The sequence below is a fragment of the Lathyrus oleraceus genome, chromosome 7, assembly GCF_024323335.1.
Source record: "Lathyrus oleraceus cultivar Zhongwan6 chromosome 7, CAAS_Psat_ZW6_1.0, whole genome shotgun sequence".
In the NCBI taxonomy this organism is placed as follows: domain Eukaryota; kingdom Viridiplantae; phylum Streptophyta; class Magnoliopsida; order Fabales; family Fabaceae; genus Lathyrus; species Lathyrus oleraceus.
The window spans coordinates 216,458-236,534 of record NC_066585.1 but is presented as its reverse complement, the minus strand read 5'-3'; positions in this window follow the sequence as shown (position 1 = coordinate 236,534).

The window sequence follows — 20,077 nt, the reverse complement described above, 5'->3', positions numbered from 1 at the left end:
TTAGCCAATCCTTTGGATAAATAAAAGTGCGGTGGCGACTCGATTCTTTGTATACTTTGCTTTTGGTTTAATCAATAGACCATAAAGTGACGAATACACCGCTACAAAGAGTGACTTTAGAATTAGGATCCTTTCAATGTTGTCTTCAAGATTAAGCATTCTAAAGGCATGAGGCCTAGTTGCTCTTTGGAAATTTATAGCATTCTAAAGGCATGAGGCCTAGTTTCTCTTTGACTCAATTTAGCATAGGTAAGGTCCTAAAATCTAATTCCTTTCTCCATTTGCATTGGGTTCACACAGACAAAACAAAACAAGCACAATAGTATATACACAATAATGTGCTCAAGTGAGCAAAAGGAAAGATGCATTAACATAAACATGAGCTCAAGTGAGTAAAGGGCAAAAGCAAATGAATTAATGTGCAAGGAATTAAATTGCATTAAAGTAAATTGCAAGAATTAAATACTTGAATTAAAAGTTAGTGATTAGTAGTTAGTGTTAGTGTGTCATAAGGCAATTTAGCGCTATGTTAAGCAATCCTAAATGGACTAATGTAGTAGTCACACCTATCTGAGGCCGGTCAATAAAACTATAGGCAACAAACACAAGTTAGAGACTATGACTAGTAAGCCAAGCTCCTACAACTTGCCATGCCAAAAGAAAAGAAGAATGATCTTATATGGATTTAAGTTTTTTGCTTGACCAAGAAGCAACCTATCTCCAATGCAAAGCAATTCACTTGATCTTTGATCAAGATGAATTTGATTTGAATCAAATAAGGTTAAGCCCCTCATATGTCAAGGCTAACCACCAATCATTAACTCATTGATCAAAAAGAAAAAAAAGAAGAAGAAGAAGAAATGGAAATGTACATAATTGAAAGTCAAATGACATAAGCAAAATACATTGACCAAATGTGAATGGAATCAAAGTGAATTCATGGGAAACAGAAGTGAGATGAAGCTTAGAAGTCAAGAAATAATAAAAATATTTTTTGGTATTTTTTTGGAATTAAAATAATACTTAAATTAAAATAAACAAATAAAGGTCAAACTTCAAATCCATTTCAAATCAACTTGGAAAAGTCCAAATGGATCATCCTAAGTTCAACAAGGTCAAACAAGGTTTGACAAAAAATTTCATCATTTTTAAAAACAAGAAACTAATTTTAAACAATTAAAAATGAAGAAAATATATCATAATTGAATTAAAATCTCAAATAAACCTCAAATCAATTAAGAAATTGATGAGAATGTTTTTCATAGATTCATCATCATTCAAAGATGTTAAGAAATTTTTTTTGGCATTTTTGAATATTGGAAACTATTTTAAATGAATTAAAAATAACCAGAAAAGAGAAAATTCACAAAAAAATATTAAATGAATTCATAAAAAATATTAAAAATCATTTTCAGAAACTAGAATTAAAAAGGGAAATAATGCAATTAGTCTCATATTTTTTGGATTTAAAATGAAGAAGTTATGAATTTTTGAAATAAAATGAAATAACAGAAAATAGAATGGAAAATCAGAAATTAGAAAAAAATCAGGAGCGTCTGATCTTGCCTAATTAAATGACGTGGCTAATCAGAAGGCTCAGAGATGCGCGCTCATGGTGTGGATCCAGTCAAAGCGAAACACAAAGCATTATTGAAATTCATAACATTGCATGGTCCAGATTAGATCAGAGCAACAAGATCCAATGTGTAACACCCCGATAAAAATAAGATGATTATTTAATTTAAGTTAATAGTATATTTATTAATTTAATTAAATAATTGGAATATTATTGGATTATTATTATTGGAATAACAAAAATTGGAATATAAAGTTGGAATATATATAAAGAGTTCCATTTGGTGAAAAGGGTTTTTTTCACGTGAAAACCAGAGAAGCTACAGAAAAGGGAGAAAAGGGAAAAGAGGAAGAGCAAGAGAAGAAGGTTGAAGAAGAGAAAAGCTTAAAGCTAAAGGATTGCCGGATTAACTCAGGTAAGGGGGTTTATCGTCGTTTAATGGGTATTATGGGTTAACATGTAATGGGTAGTAATAAGCCATTGATTTGACCCTAATTGGATGATGAATGCTGAAAAATTGAGATGAATAAGTTATGTTAAAGCTGTAATTGAATCTGTATTTGGGTGAGTAGTGATTTTCCGAAAGTGTAGCTTTTTACGGAATCGGAATCGGAGGTCTGGAAGTCCTCCAATGGCGAGAAATGCGGAGAATTCTGCATTCTGCTTCGTGTTAGCGCAGGAACAGCTTTCTGTCTTGCGTTAACCGGTTAACCCAGGGTGTTAACCGATTAACACTATTATGAATTGTGAAAATATTGCTTTCTGTCTTGCGTTAACCGGTTAACCCAGGGCGTTAACCGGTTAACACTGTTGTGATTTATGAAAAATTGTTGTTCTGTTTGCGTTAACCGGTTAACCCAGGGTGTTAACCGGTTAACACTGTTGTAAACTGCCAGGAAGCGTGTTCTGTGTTGCGTTAACCGGTTAACCCAGGGCGTTAACCGGTTAACACTGTTGGAAAAGTGAAAAATTGATATTCAAATATTGTGTACATATTTGATGATTGGCCTTTATTGGTGTATGATATAATAGGGATCATTTCCCGTTGTTTTGAGCAGTAGGGGTATTAGTAGAGTGTGCTAATACTGTGATTTATTATTTGGCATGACATGATGTGATTCTGTGATAAATATGCTGATAATGTATGTTAGTATGCAATTGCTGTGAATATATTTGTTATGTATACAATTGTGGATGGACTGTTTATGGCTTAGAGTGTGAGCATATGTCCATTGTGGATTGTTGTTGATGGTTGCATGCTAGGTGATTTAGCGTGTATATTATGGCCTTTATGGTGGTAGCTAATTCCCATGGTGAGGAATTAGTGATGAGTTATTGTGGATTGTTGTTGATGTTTGCATGCTAGGTGATTTAGCGTGCATAGCATAGCCCTTGGGGTGGTAGCTAATTCCCATGGTGAGGAATTAGTGATGTGAGTCACTAGGTCTCAAATGAGTGGGACTAGTGAGCTTGGTAGCCGTATCTGGATTTGATCGGTGAGGTTGAACTATGTGTTCACGAATAGTCGGTACCGCATGCATGGAGTCTCATTGCATAATGTATGTATGGCGTATAATATGAATGGATGTATTCCAATATTATACGTGTGTTGTGTGTTGTGTGTTGTGTGTTTTGTGTTGATGTTGAGTATGAGTTGAGTTGATGTTGCCGTTGCTGAATGTGTGATATGATTAGGGTGATGAAATGTGTTAATTTACTTAGCATTACATGATATTTTATAATGCTTATTATATCGATTGAGGAACTCACCCTTACAACTATTTTTCAGATAACGAGCAGTGATTGAGTAGAAGCTAGTGCTTGGAGTCTAGTGTAGTTCCTTAGTGGGTCATGCTCTGGTAGATGTAACATCGGGACAGGATGTTTTACCTTGTTTTAATGTGGTTGTTGAACAACTTTACATGTAATGTGTTACATGGTTTGCATGATTGATTTGATCTTTATCCGCTGCGAATTGTGCAATGTTGTATTTTGATTAAATAATGAGCATGACAAAATATTTTGGTGAATGGTGTGAAGTGAATGTGTGACACCCTTAAATTGCATATCTACTCTGATTTATATTCTGTTGATTTAATTAATTATTGGGGTAATTTAGAAGGGTGTTACATTAGTGGTATCAGAGCATAGTCGGTCGAGTCGAGTCGTAATTATTCTGTTCCCGGTACGTGATAGGTGTTGTGTAACCCTATCAGTACTTATTGTTTTAGCTTGTTGGGTTCTCAGAATAGAATGGCTGGAAGAGGTAGAGACGATGCTGCGATTGCTGAGGCTCTGGGTATGCTAGCTGGAGTACTTGGAGGGAATCCGAATGTTGTGGGAATGGGAGCTGCTCGTCAATTGAGTGAGTTCCAGAAGAACAATCCTCCAATGTTCAAGGGAGCATACGATCCAGATGGCGCTCAGAAGTGGTTGAAGGAGATCGAGAGGATCTTCCGAGTGACTGAGTGTGCCGATAACCAGAAGGTCAGGTTCGGTACGCATATGCTGTCAGAGGAAGCAGATGATTGGTGGGTTGCTACCCGCACTGAGTTGGAAGCTGCTGGAAGTGCTGAGATCACTTGGGCGGTGTTCAGAGAGAGATTCCTGAGGAAGTACTTTCCAGAGGATGTCAGAGGAAAGAAAGAGATAGAGTTCTTAGAATTGAAGCAGGGCAACCGGTCTGTTACTGAGTATGCTGCTAAGTTCACATAGCCGTCGAAGTATTATACTCCCTATGATGAGGCTACTGGGGAATTTTCAAAATGTGTGAAGTTTGAAAACGGGTTACGTCCCGAGATCAAGCAGGCTATTGGGTATCAGCGGATTAGAGTGTTTTCTGATTTGGTTGACTGTTGCAGAATTTTTGAACAGGATACCAAGGCCAGAGCGGAGAGCTATCAGCAGAGGGTTGATAGGAAAGGCAAGAATCAGAATGATCGTGGAAAACCGTATGCAACTGGCAAAGGTTTCCAGAGACAGAGTGGGATGAAGAGGCCTAGTGGGGGAGACTCCAGTGCCCCTGCTAAGTGTTACAGATGTGGTCAGGCTGGACATCGTTTCCATGAGTGTACTAGTGCTGAGAAGAAGTGTTTCAAGTGTGGCAAAGGTGGTCATTTGGCTGCAGAGTGCCGGTTGAAGACTGTGACTTGTTTCAACTGTGGAGAGGTGGGTCATATCAGTCCACAGTGTCCTAAGCCGAAGAAAGAGAATCATTCGGGAGGCAAGGTCTTTGCTTTATCGGGTTCTGAGACTTCTGCAGATGATCGTTTGATCCGAGGTACGTGTTATATTAATGGCTTTCCTCTTGTAGCTATTATTGACACAGGTGCGACTCTTTCCTTTATATCTTTGGATTGTGTTGTGAAACTTAAATTAGAGATATCTGAGATGTATGGGAGTATGGTGATTGATACTCCTGCGAAGGGTTCAGTGACTACTACTTCAGTTTGTTTAAATTGCCCTTTGAGTATTTTTGGTAGAGACTTTGGGATGGACCTAGTGTGTCTTCCACTAGTGCAGATTGATGTTATCCTGGGAATGAACTGGTTGGTGTTTAACCGAGTTTATATCAACTGTTTTGATAAGACTGTGATCTTTCCTGAGATTGAGGAAGGAAAGAGTTTGTTTCTATCAGCAAGGCAGGTGAATGAGGCAGTAGCAGATGGGGCAGAGTTGTTTATGCTGTTAGCGACTTTGGAGGCTAAAGATAAACTGGTGATTTGCGATCTAGCCGTGGTGTGTGATTTTCCTGATGTGTTTCCTGAAGAAGTGAATGAATTACCGCCAGAGCGTGGAGTTGAGTTCTCGATTGATTTGGTACCTGGTACTAGGCCGATATCGATGGCTCCGTACCGTATGTCTGCTGTTGAGTTAACTGAATTGAAGAGTCAGCTGGAAGATCTGTTGGATAAGAAATTTATTCGTCCGAGTGTGTCCCCGTGGGGCGCACCAGTGTTATTGGTTAAGAAGAAAGAAGGTACTATGAGGTTGTGTGTGGACTACAGGCAACTGAATAAAGTGACGATCAAGAATCGGTATCCTTTGCCGAGGATTGATGATTTGATGGATCAGTTGGTTGGTGCGAGTGTGTTCAGTAAAATAGATTTGAGGTCGGGGTATCATCAAATACGTGTGAAAACTGAGGATATTCAGAAGACTGCTTTCAGAAAAAGGTATAGACATTATGAGTATTTTGTAATGCCTTTTGGTGTGACTAATGCGCCTGGGGTATTTATGGAGTATATGAATAGGATTTTCCATCCGTACTTAGACAAGTTTGTTGTGGTGTTTATTGACGATATTTTGGTGTATTCGAAATCTGAAGAAGAGCATGCTGAACATTTGAGAGTGGTTTTAGGAGTTCTACGAGAAAAGAAGTTATTTTCTAAACTATCCAAGTGTGAATTTTGGTTAGAAGAGGTTAGTTTTCTTGGTCATGTGATTTCAAGAGGTGGTGTTGCTGTTGATCCTTCTAAGATAGAAGCGGTATCTAAGTGGGAAGCTCCGAAGTCAGTTTTTGAGATAAGGAGTTTTCTTGGACTTGCAGGTTATTATAGGAAGTTCATTGAGGGATTTTCTAAGTTGGCGTTACCGTTGACGATGTTGACTAGAAAGGGGCAAGCGTTTGTTTGGGACTCAAAATGTGAAGAAGGTTTCCAAGAGTTAAAGAGAAGGTTAACTACTGCTCCTATTCTGATATTACCGAGTCCGTCAGAACCATTTGAGGTTTACTGTGATGCTTCATTGTTGGGTTTGGGTGGTGTTTTGATGCAGAATAAGCAGGTTGTAGCTTATGCTTCGAGACAACTGAAGGTGCATGAGAGGAACTATCCGACACACGATTTAGAGTTGGCAGCTGTGGTGTTTGTTCTGAAGTTATGGAGGCATTACTTGTACGGGTCAAGATTTGAGGTTTTCAGTGACCATAAAATTTTAAGTATTTGTTTGATCAGAAAGAGCTGAATATGAGACAGAGGAGATGGTTAGAGTTTCTGAAGGATTATGACTTTGGTTTGAATTACCATCCGGGTAAAGCAAATGTAGTGGCTGATGCATTGAGTCGGAAATCATTGCATATGTCTTTGTTAATGGTTAAGGAATTGGATTTAATTGAGCAGTTTAGAGACTTGAGTTTGGTGTGTGAGAGTACTCACAATAGTGTTAAATTGGGAATGTTGAAGTTAACGAGTGATATTCTGGATGAGATTAGAGAGGGTCAGAAATCCGATGTGCTTTTGGTTGATAAGTTGACTCTAGTGAATCAAGGTCAAGGTGGTGAATTCAGAGTTGATGAGAATGGTGTTTTGAAATTTGGTAATCGGGTGTGTATTCCGGATGTTACCGAACTTAAGAAGAATATTCTGGAGGAAGGACATCGTAGTGGCCTGAGTATTCATCCTGGGGCTACGAAGATGTATCATGATTTGAAAAAGTTATTTTGGTGGCCGGGAATGAAAAGAGAAATTGCGAGTTTTGTTTATTCTTGTTTGACTTGTCAGAAGTCAAAGATTGAGCATCAGAAGCCGTCTGGGCTAATGCAACCGTTGGCTATTCCAGAGTGGAAGTGGGATAGTATCAGTATGGATTTTGTTTCTGGTTTACCGAGAACAATTAAGAATTTTGAAGCTATTTGGGTGATTGTTGACAGATTGACAAAATCGGCTCATTTCATTCCGATCAGAATGGATTATCCGTTAGAGAGATTAGCTGAGTTGTATATTGAGAAAATTGTAAGTTTGCATGGTATTCCGTCGAGTATTGTTTCGGACAGAGATCCTAGATTTACATCGAAGTTCTGGGAAGGTTTGCAGAAGGCTTTGGGAACTAAGCTGAGATTGAGTTCTGCATATCATCCGCAGACTGATGGTCAGACTGAGAGGACGATTCAGTCACTGGAGGATCTTTTGAGGGCTTGTGTTTTGGAAAAGGGAGGTGCTTGGGATTGTTATTTACCTTTGATTGAGTTTACCTACAACAATAGTTTTCATTCGAGCATTGGTATGGCACCGTTTGAAGCTTTGTATGGTAGGAGATGTCGGACACCTTTATGTTGGTATGAGTCCGGTGAGAGTGCTGTGGTTGGACCGGAGATTGTTCAACAAACTACGGAAAATATTAAGATGATTCAGGAGAAGATGAGGATTGCTCAGAGTCGTCAGAAGAGTTATCACGACAAGAGGAGGAAGTCACTTGAGTTTCAAGAGGGAGATCATGTGTTTCTTCGTGTTACTCCGATAACTGGGGTTGGTCGAGCTTTGAAGTCGAAGAAGTTGACACCTCGATTTATTGGTCCTTATCAGATTTTGGAGAGGATAGGGGAGGTAGCCTATCGTATCGCTTTACCGCCGTCACTTGCGAATTTGCATGAGGTTTTTCATGTGTCTCAGTTGAGGAGGTACATTCCTGATTCGTCGCATGTGGTCCAAGTAGATGATGTACAGGTGAGAGATAACCTGACTGTTGAAACATCACCTATGAGGATCGAGGATCGAGAGTTGAAGCAGTTGCGGGGTAAAGAGATTGCTTTGGTAAAGGTAGCTTGGGGAGGACCAGCAGGTGGTAACGTGACTTGGGAACTTGAGAGTCAGATGAAGGAGTCTTATCCGGAGCTATTCGCTTGAGGTATGTTTTCGAGGACGAAAACTCTTTTAGTGGGGGAGAGTTGTAACACCCCGATAAAAATAAGATGATTATTTAATTTAAGTTAATAGTATATTTATTAATTTAATTAAATAATTGGAATATTATTGGATTATTATTATTGGAATAATAAAAATTGGAATATAAAGTTGGAATATATATAAAGAGTTCCATTTGGTGAAAAGGGTTTTTTTCACGTGAAAACCAGAGAAGCTACAGAAAAGGGAGAAAAGGGAAAAGAGGAAGAGCAAGAGAAGAAGGTTGAAGAAGAGAAAAGCTTAAAGCTAAAGGATTGCCGGATTAACTCAGGTAAGGGGGTTTATCGTCGTTTAATGGGTATTATGGGTTAACATGTAATGGGTAGTAATAAGCCATTGATTTGACCCTAATTGGATGATGAATGCTGAAAAATTGAGATGAATAAGTTATGTTAAAGCTGTAATTGAATCTGTATTTGGGTGAGTAGTGATTTTCCGAAAGTGTAGCTTTTTACGGAATCGGAATCGGAGGTCCGGAAGTCCTCCAATGGCGAGAAATGCGGAGAATTCTGCATTCTGCTTCGTGTTAGCGCAGGAACAGCTTTCTGTCTTGCGTTAACCGGTTAACCCAGGGTGTTAACCGGTTAACACTATTATGAATTGTGAAAATATTGCTTTCTGTCTTGCGTTAACCGGTTAACCCAGGGCGTTAACCGGTTAACACTGTTGTGATTTATGAAAAATTGCTGTTCTGTTTGCGTTAACCGGTTAACCCAGGGTGTTAACCGGTTAACACTGTTGTAAACTGCCAGGAAGCGTGTTCTGTGTTGCGTTAACCGGTTAACCCAGGGCGTTAACCGGTTAACACTGTTGGAAAAGTGAAAAATTGATATTCAAATATTGTGTACATATTTGATGATTGGCCTTTATTGGTGTATGATATAATAGGGATCATTTCCCGTTGTTTTGAGCAGTAGGGGTATTAGTAGAGTGTGCTAATACTGTGATTTATTATTTGGCATGACATGATGTGATTCTGTGATAAATATGCTGATAATGTATGTTAGTATGCAATTGCTGTGAATATATTTGTTATGTATGCAATTGTGGATGGACTGTTTATGGCTTAGAGTGTGAGCATATGTCCATTGTGGATTGTTGTTGATGGTTGCATGCTAGGTGGTTTAGCGTGTATATTATGGCCTTTATGGTGGTAGCTAATTCCCATGGTGAGGAATTAGTGATGAGTTATTGTGGATTGTTGTTGATGTTTGCATGCTAGGTGATTTAGCGTGCATAGCATAGCCCTTGGGGTGGTAGCTAATTCCCATGGTGAGGAATTAGTGATGTGAGTCACTAGGTCTCAAATGAGTGGGACTAGTGAGCTTGGTAGCCGTATCTGGATTTGATCGGTGAGGTTGAACTATGTGTTCACGAATAGTCGGTACCACATGCATGGAGTCTCATTGCATAATGTATGTATGGCGTATAATATGAATGGATGTATTCCAATATTATACGTGTGTTGTGTGTTGTGTGTTTTGTGTTGATGTTGAGTATGAGTTGAGTTGATGTTGCCGTTGCTGAATGTGTGATATGATTAGGGTGATGAAATGTGTTAATTTACTTAGCATTACATGATATTTTATAATGCTTATTATATCGATTGAGGAACTCACCCTTACAACTATTTTTCAGATAACGAGCAGTGATTGAGTAGAAGCTAGTGCTTGGAGTCTAGTGTAGTTCCTTAGTGGGTCATGCTCTGGTAGATGTAACATCGGGACAAGATGTTTTACCTTGTTTTAATGTGGTTGTTAAACAACTTTACATGTAATGTGTTACATGGTTTGCATGATTGATTTGATCTTTATCCGCTGCGAATTGTGCAATGTTTTATTTTGATTAAATAATGAGCATGACAAAATATTTTGGTGAATGGTGTGAAGTGAATGTGTGACACCCTTAAATTGCATATCTACTCTGATTTATATATTGTTGTTTTAATTAATTATTGGGGTATTTTAGAAGGGTGTTACACAATGGTATGGACTCAGCCACGTGGGGACGGTGGTGGAAACCACCGTCTTCTCTGGTGAGCTTCATCGTCCGACCAGAATTTGCAGGTTTTAAAAAATTCACTAAAATGCATGATCCTTATATCATTGGAAAGCTGGGGGGATGTACATCACCCCTGTGCCATTGGTTTCTACTCAAGATCACTATATGAAGAGAAATCTAACGTAGAAATTCATGGTGTTCAAACTGAACTTGATCAATTCATGAAATTAAATGCACAAATCAATTGCCTCTCACATGAGGACTTCAGAGGAACCAACAAACACAAGAAATGAGCAAGATCCAAGGAGTTTTTTGTTAGACGGTGTGGCTAGTGATCGAGAGGGGGGGTGAATAGATCACCTCTTTGAAATTTAACGGATTTAAAGTTTTATCAGAGTTTTTAAAGTTGGCGGAAAATATCAGTCCCGAATCGACTTCCGTCTATTCTGAACCGCTACTAAAAAACCGGACACACGAGTTTAATGCTGGATTTGAATAAGAATGACAGAAACAATCAACACCAGAATTTTAGCTAATTGAATGCACTTGTCATTAAAGTCTATTTCCAATGAATAAAACCTAGCTAACAATTTTGTCAAACAGTTGGTGTGTATGTGATCAATGATGAACAGCAGTAGAGTTTAATTAAAAAGGTTTTCTTGCCACTGTTGTCTTGCAAAAGGAACAATCACAACACACTAACTGAAATTGCGAAAACTGTTTTAAACGTAAAGAGGAGTAAGGTAAGAATACGATACGCAGAGATTTGGTAAGGAAGTTCCCCACGTCGTCCTCGCGTGTGGGTACGTCTCCCTCTCAATTTCAAATGAAATTGAGAACTTTGATTATCAATTATTGCCGAATTCGTTGATACAAGGTTATGATACAAAGACAGAATTCTAAATTCCAAGAACTTCTTCTTGTATGAACCTTCACTTGATCTGAGCACGATCAAGAATTTCCTGCACGAAATTGCAAACAATTCACCGGTTCCACGACCTGCTTGCGAAATCCCCCGATCTCCAAACGCAACGCTGCGGCTGAATCTGTTCTGCAAACGTGACTCACAAACCCTCAAGAACACTCCAGTTCTTGAAGGACAAACCAGTAGGTTTTTCCTCGAAACCCCCTTCAATCTTCAACTCAGCTAGATCCTTGATCGTTCCACTGAAAACCACAGCTAGATCCTTGATCGTACCACTGAACGTTATCTCGATAATCCTTTAATCCAGAGAACAAGAATGGTTATGTGTTGATGTTCTTGAAGAAAAGTGATTGAGAAGATGAAGAAGATGAAGTCTCTTTCAGGTTTCTATGTGCTCTCAAACAATTGCTGCTACACTGCTTTTGATCTTGTGTTTAATTGTTTTTCCCTCAAAGAATTCGTGAAAAGCCACTGCTATCACAACACCTCTTATATATGCTGAAAACAGAAACTGTTAGAGCACAAAACAAACTTATGCATTGATACATGAGGGTATGCATCGATGCATACTGTAAAATGAATGAGTTTTTGGTGAAATGGATAAAGCATGGATCGATGCATAATTCGTATGTATTGATGCATATGACATTTCCACTAACATGTATCGATGCCTAATACGTATGCATTGATACATAGGCTGTTTCAACTGATCATGCATCGATGCAAGGCTCGTATGGATCGATCCATAGAGCATTTTGCCTTTCATGTGTCGACACATGACTCGTATGCATCGATGCATACTGAACAAAAAATGTTTTGTGATTTACCACATGCTGTATGGATCGATGCATAGGCTTATGTGTTGATGCATACTGACACAAAATGGATTTTATGTGTTATTTTAAGAGAAGTATCAATGTAGGTCTTTATGTATAGTTATGCAACAATAGAATAGGATAAAAACACAATAAAAACACAAATGTATCATGTAATGTAATGCACATCCAACATTTGGATGATGATCACACAATTTGCTATCATTCAAAATTAATTCAAAGTAAAGAATTCTCTCACAAACTCCCCCTTTTTGATGATGGCAAATTCTTGGCAAGATGTGTGATACTCCCCCTGAGTTTGTGCATATCTGCATTTTCTCCCCCTTTGTCAACATCAAAAAGAGGAAGAAACAGGTCTATCAAGGTAGCATGGTGTAGCAGGACATGGCAAAAAATTGATAAAAAGCTATCAATCACAAATAAGGAAGCTTCAAAGTAAAGAATCATTCACAAAGAATGACGAATAAGGGCAATAACAATAGAGATAAACAGAAAGAGAAAAGCATTTAAAGATTCGAACGAGTTTAAGAATTACATAAGCTAAACCATATATTGTGCCACAAAATAAAACTTGAGCAATATGAGATGAAATGCAGTGAGATGAAATGATGGTGGGTTAATTTGGATTGTGGCCACCACAGGACTCCTCATCATCTCTGGCAGGATCTCTATAGCTTGGCGGAGGCGGAGGAGGAGGCATTGTGTCTGGATTTTGGCCCATGAAGGAGTATTGCCTAAATCGGTCTTGAACTTCAATACTTCTAAATCTGTCCATAATACCAGGATTTTCGCGGCAGTCGTCCATAAAGCCAGCCATTTCGTTGTAGAAAACTTGGTGCCATTTAACCAAGTCTTGGTGCCAAGCGTGTTGATTCTGATACATCCGTGTATGCTCATCATGCCAGTCACGATGCTCCTTGTGCCACTCAGATTGTTGTACATTCCAATACCGTGCTTCTTCATGACGTTCTTTGTTGGCAATTTCCATCTGTTGAAGCATATGAGTGATGTCCACAGTAGGTATTGAGGATGAAGTACCACCGGAGAATGGAGGGGCTGTAGGTTCAGGTACATAGTTGGTAGGAGACCACCTACGTGGCACCCAATCACCCCAACCAGCATTGGCCTCAGCTTGAGGCACATCTTCTTCAGGCGCATCCTGCATTTCTTCATCAGGCTGATCTTCAACGACATAGATTCGTTCAGACGGCTCATCAAAGTTGTAGATTCTGGTTTTAGATTTTCTTTCAAAGAAGTAGAAGAATTTACGGTCCTTGTCCCACCGATATCCCATATGCGATAGAGTGGAAGAGCCAAACTCTTGAGCAGCGGATGGAGATAGGAGAGGAACAGGAGGTATTGCAACATTCCAAAACTTAAGGATTTTCATTATTTGAGAGGCATAACCTAGAGCAACATTCTTGGAGCTGTTGCGCGCGAAAAATAGACGTTTTACAAAGTAGTTTGCCCAATTTAAGAGAACCATATTTTGCAGAATGTAGAGAAGGTGTATGCTTGCCCTGTCCAACCGAGAATGGCCACTGTTTGTTGGGCGCAGAATGTGTGTGATGATCCAATGAAGAATACGCGGAGTTTGCTTTATCATACCGGACGTGACGTGTTCATCCTCACTTAGCGGTCTGTCTATCTTTAAGATAGATGGAGTAAAGTCCTTCATGTCAAATTCAGTATCAAAATTCAGGTCATGCCAGGACTTGAAATTCATCGACGGAGGCGGAATTTGAAATACCGTTTCCCAATCAGAGGCTTCAAAGGTATATGTTCTGATACCGATAGAACACCGAAACATATAGCCTCTACCAGTTTGTAAACCAGCATAAAAGGCCCGGATGAAATCCTCATGATACTCATCCTTTGTAGATAGAAAGGACCCAAGTCTTTGTGCATGCAGGAGTTCAACCACATCAGTTAGATGCAGATGAATAGCATCTGTTTTATCAAAGACATGGGGTTTCATTACCAACCTTGTCTTGAAGGATTCCTCAAATTCAGCAGCAATGGCAGGATGAAGTATGTCTAAGGCATTTGGAGGAACATCTGGTGGTTGCTGAGAAGTACCGGCTGTTTCCTTTCCTTTTCCTTTTCCTTTTGCTCTGGCTGGAATAGTGCGTGGAGGCATGGTGATGTGAGATTTAGGGTTTTAGAGAAGGTGAAGATGAGGAAGATTAGGGTTAGTCACTGGTTTTGGGTTTTTGAGGACAAATGATATGAAGTCTTGAGATAGGAAGTGATAGGGTTGGCTGATGTGTCGATGCATGAGAGAGAAAGAAATGTATTTAAATCAAATAGCATCAGTATGTGTCGATGCAAATGGTCATGCATCGATGCCTATCATTCACATTTGGCCTGTGTATCGATACTTGCGATGGATGCATCGATGCATCCTGAACCAGTTTGTTAAAGGAAATGGAAATCCAGAATATATGGATCGATGCATGCTTGTTTTGTGTCGATGCATACTGATGCTAAACCAGATTTTAATGAATTTTGATGCAGTATGGATATGCATTATGCACTATGTCATGATGGTTATGCCCAAGAAAGATTCATAAGTCAGTTTTTTTTTTAATGTGCAAACAATATAGCCAAACAATATATGCAATCAAATTTATATCAACGAGAGTAAGAACATTTGTTCTAACATACACAACCACTTAGCAGTAAGAGAATTGTAGAAAGGATTGATATTACCTCTGTTGGCGTAATCTTGTGGTGGATAATTGGCATCTAAAACGAATCTTATTAACCAAGGTGAGGCATAATATAATTAAGAGGCAACATGCTTAAGACATCAAATGAGAAAGATCTAAGATCCCTAATTCACGACGAATGTTGAAGAAAGGTTCCGTTGCCAAAGGTTTAGTGAAAATATCAGCAAGCTGATTTTTGGAGTCAACGTGCTCAAATACAACGTCTTCTTTTTCAACATGGTCGCGAAGAAAGTGATGTCTAATCTCTATGTGTTTAGTGCGTGAGTGTAAAACAGGGTTTTTAGTAAGGTTTATGGCACTAGTGTTGTCACATTTTATAGGAATACGTTTGAGTTGAATGTTGAAGTCTTGTAGTTGCTGCTTCAGCCATAAAATCTGAGCGCAACAACTACCGGCTGCAACGTATTCTGCCTCTGCAGTTGACAAAGCCACATAAACCTGCTTTTTGCTATGCCAACTTACCAAGGAATTTGAAAACAGGTGACATGTACCACTTGTGATTTTCCTATCTGATTTGCAGCCAGCAAAATCAGAATCGGAGTACCCTACTAAACTACAATCACTTCCTTTGGAATACCAAAGCCCATATTTAGGTGTTCCGTGAAGATATCTAAATATGCGCTTCACCGCTTTTAGGTGCGATTCCTTAGGATTTGATTGATAGCGTGCACACATACAAACACTAAACATGATGTCAGGTCTAGAAGCAGAAAGATACAAGAGAGATCCAATCATACCTCTGAACTTTTTGACATCTACACACTTACCATGCTCATCCTTATCTATATTTCCGTTGGTAGGCATTGGGGTGTCAATTGATTTTGAGTCATTCATTCCAAAGCGCTTGAGTAGTTCTCTGCAGTATTTTGTTTGACATACTGCTGTACCCTCATCAAGTTGCTTTATTTGCAGTCCTAGGAAGTAGTTCAGCTCCCCCATTAGACTCATCTCAAATTCACCCTGCATAACCTTAGAAAATTCTTCGACCAAGTGTATGTTAGTTGAACCAAATATTATATCGTCGATATAAACTTGAACTAAAAGAATGTGCTTCCCTTTGTGTTTAATAAAGAGAGTATTGTCCACCTTACCTCTTGAATATCCATGATCAATTAGGAATTTGCTAAGCCTTTCATACCAAACCCGAGGGGCTTGTTTAAGACCATACAAAGCTCGTTTTAATTTGTAAACATGATCTGGATTTTCAGCATTTTCAAAACCAGGAGGTTGTGAAACATATACCTCTTCATTTATGACACCATTAAGAAAAGCACTCTTTACGTCCATTTGGTAAAGCTTAAAATCCTTAGAACACGCATAGGCAAGAAAAAGACGTATAGCTTCAAGGCGAGCAACTGGAGCATAAGTTTCCTCATAGTCTATGCCCTCCTCTTGGTTATACCCTTGTGCTACTAAATGTGCCTTGTTCCTAGTAATCACTCCGTTTTCATCAAGCTTATTTCTACAAACCCACTTAGTGCCTATGATATGATGATCTCGCGGACGAGGGACAAGTTCCCAAACGTCATTTCTTTTAAATTGATTAAGCTCTTCTTGCATGGCCATTAGCCAAAATTCATCAATCAAGGCCTCTTTGGCATTTTTAGGTTCTACTTGTGAAACAAACGCGAAGTGAGAACAAAAATTACTTATCTTAGAACGGGTCATTACTCCCTTTGAAATGTCTCCCAAGATGTTGTCAATGGGATGGTCTTTTGAGGGTTTCCAAGCTGTTGGAAGATCATTCACTTCAGCTGTGTTTTCTTCCTCATTTTCTTCATGACTAGTATCTTCCTCCTTCTCATGGGCAGCTGTTTTGGACTGATCAGTTTCCTCAACAGCTTCCTTGAGTATGTCTTCTGTAGATACACCTGCGTCATCAAAAGAAATACCTTTTTCGACATTTTTTGGATAAGACTCATCAAAAGAAACATGAACAGATTCTTCAACAGTAAGTAAACGCTTATTATACACTCTATATGCTTTACTTGACAGTGAGTAACCAAGAAAGATACCTTCATCCGCTTTTGCATCAAACTTCCCAATATTTTCCTTACCGTTATTCAAAACAAAACACTTACAACCGAATACGTGAAGATGTGACAAGTTTGGTTTTCTTCCTTTCAAAAGTTCATAAGGAGTTTTATTTAAAATAGGGCGAATTAAGATTCTGTTTAAAACATAACAGGCTGTGCTGACAGCATCAGCCCAAAAGTATTTTGGTAATCCACCCTCATTAAGCATTGTTCTTGCCAACTCCTCTAAAACACGATTTTTACGCTCCACAACGCCATTTTGTTGTGGAGTTCGAGGAGCTGAAAAATTATGCTCAATACCATACTTGTCACAGTACTTCTCAAAGTGATAATTTTGAAACTCACCACCATGATCGCTACGAATTGTAACTATTTTGGAATTCATTTTGTTTTGGGACAGATTTGCAAAATTCTTAAAAGCAGAAAAAGTTTCATCTTTGCTATGAAGGAATATAGTCCAAGTAAATCTAGAGTAGTCATCAACTATTACAAAACCATAGTAATTTCCACCTAGGCTCTTTGTCCTAGAAGGTCCAAAGAGATCCATATGGAGAAGCTCAAGGGGTCGTGAAGTTGAAATTACGTTTTTAGATTTAAAAGAGACCCTTGTTTGCTTTCCCATTTGGCACGCGTCACATAGGTGGTCTTTTGAAAATTTTATTTTTGGTAGACCGACTACTAGATCCTTAGATACAACCTTATTAAGCAAATCGAAATTAACATGCGCTAAACGTCTATGCCAAAGCCAAGAATCATCATTCAAGGTGACTAGACATTTAGTACTTGTCAAAGGTACATCAAACAGGTCAAGCATATAGATATTGTTTACTCTTACACCCTTAAACACAATGTTCTGTTCAGCATGTTCAATTATGCAGCAAGTTTTTGTGAACGAAACTTTATAGCCCATGTCGCATAGTTGACTTATGCTTAACAAATTGTGTTTAAGTCCCTCTACTAGATGGACATTTGAAATAGTAGTGGTGGAGGGATTACCTACACTACCTTTGCCGAGTATAGCTCCTTTGTTATTGTCTCCATAAGTAACATATCCCTTCTTCTTTGCCTTGAAGTCTATAAAAAGCGATATGTCACCGGTCATGTGCCTCGAGCAGCCGCTGTCAAGAAACCACCTTCTATCTGCGGAGGCAAGACACTCATCCTACAATATCAAAAGAGAGAAGTTGGTACCAATTTTCATTGGGTCCAAGTGGGTAAGTGCTAACATGGTTGCCTTTTGGCTTCCATTGATAAATACCTTTAGGGACAAGAAATCTCCTAAACTTGCATTTCTCAATGGTATGGCCAGCATGACAACAATAATGACATAAACCATGATGATGTGTTTGTTGTTTCTTGTTCATTGAATCCTTTAGAATAAAAGAGTATTTTGCATATGGAGGATTTAATGACTTCTTAAACAACCTAGAGTCAACGGCATAAGTAACTTTAGGTTGTAGCGCCTTCTTTAATTTGACCTTAAGAGTGTTTACCTCTTTTTGCCAAATATAACAAGCGTCACAATACCTAACTCTACTACATCCATCAATGTCAATATTTTTTGAATTTTCTGCAATACTAGCTTTCAACGCTTCTAAATCAATTTCAGCTTTGTTTACTTTACCTTCCAAAAATGAAAAAATATGTTTGTCGGAAGATAGTCTTTTAAAAGCATCTACAACTTTGTTATGCAGTTTTTCAAAAGCTATTTTTAGTTCCGAAAAAGACATAGAAGAGAAATTATTGTAATAGGCTTGTTTTACCTTTTTGTCATTGTTTTTCTTCTTGTGGTAGGACAGATTTTTTATGTGAGCCATAAGACACAGATTTGCGGCTTCATCACCATCACTTGAGCTTTGTGTGCTTGATGAATCACTATCACTTTCCCATGCAATGTACGCTCTTCTTTGTTTGCTGTACCCTTTTGGTGAATCTTTTCTTTGATCCTTATACTTCATAGGGCAGTCCGTTTTATAATGTCCAGATTTACCACAATTAAAACAGGATCCTCTTCCTCTACTCTTCTTGTTCTCTTCTTGTTTCGAATTTGTAGATTGTCTTCGAAACTTCATGAGATTTTTGTCGGAATGCTTGACTCCATTCTTTAGAATGAATCTATTATATCTCCTTACAAACAGTCCCATTTCCTCATCATCCGAGTCTTTGTCACTACTTGAATCATTGTTGCTTTGCTCTTTTCGTGAGGACTTAGAGCTAGAGGCCACAAGAGCTATTGGCTTCTTCTCTCCCTTTTTGTCTCTTTTCTTCTCCTTTTCCTTCTTACTTTTGTTCTCATATTTTTCAAGACTTTCCAATGCTTGCTGATGTTCTTCCAGCTTTCCAAACAGAGTTGTAATCGTAAGTCTTGTTAGATCGTTGGCTTCCTTAATTGCTGTTACTTTAGGTTGCCACTCCCTGCTAAGACACCTGAGAATTTTATTAGTAGCAATTTCATTGGAAATAGGTTTTCCAAGCGCATTCAATCGGTTAGTTAGATGAGTGAATCTCTTTTGCATGTCGGAGATAGATTCTCCTTGTTTCATGCGAAAGAGCTCAAACTCTTGATTGAGTGTGTTAATGCGGGACTGTTTTACTTCAGTAGTACCCTCATGGGCAACTTCTAAAGCATCCCACATTTCTTTAGCTGTCGTGCAATGGGATACTCGATAATACTCATCAACACAAAGTGCTGAAATTAGCATGTTTCGAGCTCTCCAATCACACGACCACTTTTTCTCATCTTTCTCATTCCAATCATCTTCTGGTTTAGGTACTATGGCGCCAGTCGCATTTGTCATAGTAATTTGAAACGGACCATTTTCAATGGCAGCCCATACTAGCCTATCCACAGAATTTATATGAACTCGCATGCAGTCTTTCCAGTAGCCGTAATTTTCACCGTTGAAAATAGGCGCTCTATTATACGCCCCCTTTGGTTCAGAATCCATACTGTTACAGGCAGCCACAGAGCACCAGCGAACCGGCGCTCTGATACCACTTGTTAGACGGTGTGGCTAGTGATCGAGAGGGGGGGGGTGAATAGATCACCTCTTTGAAATTTAACGGATTTAAAGTTTTATCAGAGTTTTTAAAGTTGGCGGAAAATATCAGTCCCGAATCGACTTCCGTCTATTCTGAACCGCTACTAGAAAACCGGACACACGAGTTTAATGCTGGATTTGAATAAGAATGACAGAAACAATCAACACCAGAATTTTAGCTAATTGAATGCACTTGTCATTAAAGTCTATTTCCAATGAATAAAACCTAGCTAACAATTTTGTCAAACAG